We start from the raw sequence: 5,543 nt of genomic DNA on the forward strand, positions 1-5,543 counted from the left end.
ACATTTCTAATTAAAATATTTAGTGTTTAATTCCCTCATCCTTCTGTAAAAATGAATAAAAATAAAAACTCTCATATGATGGCCAATGTAGGCAGTGGCGGAGCTACATACATGCTTGTGGGGGGCCTTGGCTCCTCCAAAATTTTAATTTAAAACAAAATAAATGTATATTTTATAAATATTTAAAGGTTATATGAAAAAAAAATTGGAGGCCCCCCCCCCCCCAAAAAGAAGAAGAAGAAGAAGAAGAAGAAGAAGAAGAAGAAGAAGAAGAAGAAGAAGAAGAAGAAGAAAGCATTGATCAACTAATCTAGTAATCCTTCTCAAAAAAAATAAGGAGAAAAAGTGTGTAGAGTTGAGTTAATATACAATTGCAATAGAATGAATTAATTTAGTAAGTTTTTTAATAGTGGAACCCCTAATTTTTAGCTCAATTTCAAATTCTATTTATATATGCGTTCAAATCATTCAACATTGATAATATATTGAATTTGGTTGAAATTTTTTATTCTCAAGATTTTATCAAGCAAAAAAAAAAAGAAGCTCATATGAGACTTCAACTGTGACACTATGATTTTGATTTGAAATTATCTTGAAAAAATAGTTTGGCCACCTCAACTCAAAATTTCTGGCTTTGCCACTTAATGTAGGACTGTCCAACTTTCTAATTAGGCCCGGGCTTTGTGAACAAAAACCTGAGTTTTTTATATTCTCATTTTTTTTTTTTAAATATATCCTTTGCAATATCATTTAAAAAAAAAAATCCAAAAAGTTGATTTCAAGTTTCAAAAGATTATTAGGGGAAGAAACTAACAACTCAGAAACAAAACTTTCAAATAAAAGAAAAATAAAATTTCACCGTACCAGGGATCTGATCTTTGCCTTTTCAGATTTTTTTTATATAATATTCTTCAGCTGCTGCAACTCTGTGACCTTTTCCTATTGTTGTTATATCAGTGTTGTTTTATTAGTTTTTTCTTGTTGGGATATGTTCGTAGTGTGGGTTTTAAACACCAAAAAATGCATCCAAATTCTTAAGACCTCTCTCAACTATAAATGATGATATAAATATCTCAGACATGCGTTTTGACTATCTGATGTTACATGCAGAAAATGGGGTTGACGTTTTCTTAAACACCTCTCCGACTGTATTTTATAACATGGATCAGTTTTAGTGTGCATTCAATCGTGGAGTAAATAAAATCTGGTTTTGTTTGGGATCTGAATGGTATAGACATTGTTGAATTTTTTTTTTTTGAGGAAGAAGACATTAATATTATTAATCAAAGTTGGCGAAATCCGCCTCAGCTACATTGTAAATATGTGGTGAAGCATCATCCATCTACGTAACAAAATCTGAGACACTATTAAATTGATGTCAAAATGGAACAGTATTTTGTTTAATGGTACCTCCCTTAAGTTATCATAACAATTAATGCAACTTTGTGAAAATGTGCATTCTGTTAAAAAAGATTACTACTTTGTACTTGGATAAGTTAAGATGTTTACACCTTTAAATAAATAATAATAATTTTGAAAATTTTTATGTCTAACAAATGCATTATATATATATATATTAAAAAAAAGGGTGGGGAGGGGGGTAGGTAATAGTTTTTTCGGAATTCAAAACTCTCCTAGACCATTTGCATTAATATAAGATAATAACTTTAGATTTTAGTTTCTAATTCTATGGATTGATTTATTGTTTTTTTTTTAGCGATTTATGGGTTGAAATTTGAAAATAATGATATTTGCATTAGTGTGATCACTCTCAACACGTGACATGGGGTTCGTTTCATGATTGAAGAATCCTTTTTGCATGTTCATAGAGCACTAGCATTGGGAATGCCAAAAAAAACTTATTTTATGTCCTCAAACACCATTTAATTTATTTTACCAACCCATTTCACTATTTACTCAATATTTTAGTTTCTATTTTTACATATAACTTATTAAAATAATATAAATTATACCAAAAAATAAAATAATTAATTTTATGAGGAGAGAGAAAAGAGAAAAGAGAGTCTAATTAATTTATGAGGAGAGAAAGTGATTAAAATAATCACTTTTATGGAAAACAATTTGGGTTTACATACTTGGATGTTGCATAATTTTAAGAGTCTAAATGGTAAAATAGCAACTAGAGAATTTTGACACTCCCGATGCTAATTCCACAATGTCACTATATATAAAATCTCATCATCTGAAATAGAAAGGTGGTTTATAATTTTTTGACAAAGTCATATCATATTTACAAGAAAATATATGTCTAGCTTTATACAATTTTCTTTCTTGGAGGTATAATGGCTGCTATAATCACAACAATACATTTTTATGTTTATATTAGTAAGAATGTAGAGTTAAAATTCAAGACATCAAACACTGCCACAAAAAGAAATATTTGTCAATATCATTAGCCTATCACTCAGCCCCATTTTTATGCGTTTATTGTTTAACCATTCATACATTAATGTGAATAAAAAGACTGATAGAGATTAATTGTTTAAATAAACAGTTTTAATTATTATATAGAACTTCATATTTTACCTTTATAAGATCATTCTCATCAAATGTTGTAAAAAAAAATGCTATTTTGACAAAAAAAAGACTACTTTATCATTTTAATACACCATTTTACAATTCAGTATACATCACGTCTTCTATTCCTCAATTTTATACATTAAAATAATATATTCAAATATTAAAATAATATTAAAAAAACCAACACTGAAGCATTTGAAACCAACATGGTAGCATTTGAATAAACAAATAATAAAAATTTTTGTAACATGCTACAATGCGATTCCATAAATGAAACCGCATTGTAGCATGTTGCAAAAATTTTTGAGATTTGGAACATCTCATGAAGCATGGATATTGGTGTTTGATGTGCCACCAAAAATTTGGCAGTTGACACACTTGATGCAGATGCTCTAAAATACTAATTTTTATTCTTTCACTGTCATGGATGCTTTATGTGGAGGAGCATTAATACTAGAGTTATTAAAAGTTTGAATTTTTTTTTTCATAATATATTGAGATGAAAATCTATGATTGGTACGCTAAGGACTTGTTTGGATTGAGGGAGGAGGGAAGAAAGTAGAGTAGAATTAACTGAAAATAAACTAATTTTTGGTCAATTCTACTCTAATCTACTCTATTTAATTCTCCTCCATCCAAACATATCATAAGTCACTAATATTTGGACAAACACCACTGTTAATACTACTTTTATTGAACTGTGATTAGAGTATATCACTTTAAAAGTTGTGGTAAAAGATGTATATATATTATCACTAAACTTCATTACTTTTTGTTCCCAAAAATAGTAGGTGTTTTATAGTTATTAGAACTGTACTAGCCCATTAGTTGAACCTTCTAGAGTAGTGGGGTGTGGAGAGGAATTCAAGTTTTTAAGAGGGAGTTTCACATATATAAACACCTAGATTAAATTAGAGTAGAATTTCTATCATGTGTAAATAAAAATAAATAAATAAATAAATAAAAACTATCTGATGCAGTTGGTGGATCCATCCACAGCTCCTCACTCCTCAGTGCTAAATGCAAATTACAAAGGAGGATGTTTTGATCGATTTTTACATGAAGACATTGAAGGAGATCAAGGCGGCCGTCAAGAACTTCACAAGCCATAGACTCAAGGTGTGTCCGGAAGAGCATGACTAGGAGCTCAATGAGAAGAAGCTCGATTATGGCCAAGTCGAGGAGGCTCCCGATGAACTCACTCTCATTGGCAATATGATCGGTCCATATCTAACTTTTTTTTCCCCTTTACATAAATTTAGAGGGTATAGGCCGATCATATTGTTATGCTATAATAATCAATATCTACGTTATCTCTTGATAATGGAAAATTATTGTGTATTCTCGGAGTACCATAAATGTATACTTCCTCCTCTTACATGAATGGTGGGTCCCAATGGTGGGTCCCACTAATTAAATTCATGGTGGGACCCACCATATTAAATTCATGGTGAGAGGAGTAAATATGTATTTATGGTACTCCGGGAGTACCTAATAATTTTCCTTTGATAATAATGTACTAGCACTTGTTATGCACTTTTTAATTTGTAAGTTAATAAGCTTACCTTATGATTGAAACCTTTTTATTTATTTTCAGAAATGTTATGTAGCTTTGTTATTTTATCTTTAATTTATTATAAATAATTGGTAGAAATCAACTAAGAATTGAATACATTTAACAAAAACATTCATTTAAGGCAAAAATGCAAAACTGACCCTATAACTTTCAGTTTTTTTCATTTCAGTCCTCTAACTTTCAATTTTTGTCAATGCAGGATTCCGTTATAACTCAATTAGGAGTTGCCATTAATTGAGTCAAAATGACGTCATTTTGGCTTTTTTTTTTTAATTAATAAATTTCGAAATTTAAAGAAAAAAATCTATAAAAAAAAAAAAAACCCAAACCAGAGAACTCAACAGCAACGAGAGTCAGAAACTAGAAGAAGAAGCAGCACACACAAATGTCTTCCTCAACTGTTATTCGAGAGCTACAGCGCTATCTCAACAAACAGCAAAAAGAATGGGCTATTGCAAAGCTTGGAGTTTCGAGTTTTTGGTGTTTTAAAGGTCTCACTGTGTGAGATCGGACCTTAAAGAGAGAAAGGAAAGAATGGCACCGTTGTTTCAATGGTGGGCGAAAGAGAGCCACCGTGGCACGCCGGTGGTGGTGAAGATGGAGAATCCAAATTGGTCGATGGTGGAGCTGGAGGGTCCGACAGAGGACAATTTTCTCATCACAATGGAATCGCCCAGGTCGGGCCGTACCAGAGACAAAGGCCACTGAGGATGCAAAAACGCCAAGTAGCTCACTTGGGTCCTAATGCTCAAAGCCCACTATGCCGCTAGTTGCTTGACCTCCATCGCCTCTACAATGTTCGGCCTCGCCGCCTTGATCCACCGCCATCTCGCTTCAGGCCGAACAGACTCCAATGAAATCGAAAATGAGAACGAGCACAAGAACAACGACGCTTCAGTGGAGCGAATGGGGAGAGAGAGAGAGAACCCGGCAGTGAAAACCAGGTTCTATTTTTGCATCAAAATGTTCTTGTGGGTGTCTGATTTTGCTCGGGTTTGGGTTTTTTTTTTTTTTTTTATACAGATTTTTCTTTTTTTTCTTTAAATTTTGAAATTTATTAAAAAAAAAAAAAAAAAAACCAAAACGAAGTTGTTTTGGTTCAATTAACGGTAGCTCTTAACTGAGTTCTAACGGAGTCCTGCATTGATAAAAATTAAAAGTTAGAGGATTGAAATGACAAAAATGAAAGTTAGAGGACTGAAATGAAAAAACTGAAAGTTAGAGAGTCAATTTTGCATTTTTGCCTTAATTTAACTTCATGTTGACAACATAGCTTCTCGAAATTCATATTAAAAGGATAAGATATAAAAATGAGAATTGAGTGAGGAAAATCTTATAGGCCCAAGCCAAACGGACCACAAAACAAACCCATTAGGCCAGGGCCACCTCCACAAGGTGACCCCATGGTGCCCTACAGAGTAACATC

This window comes from Quercus suber, unplaced genomic scaffold, assembly GCF_002906115.3.
Source record: "Quercus suber isolate HL8 unplaced genomic scaffold, Cork oak 2.0 scaffold_345, whole genome shotgun sequence".
NCBI classification, from domain to species: domain Eukaryota; kingdom Viridiplantae; phylum Streptophyta; class Magnoliopsida; order Fagales; family Fagaceae; genus Quercus; species Quercus suber.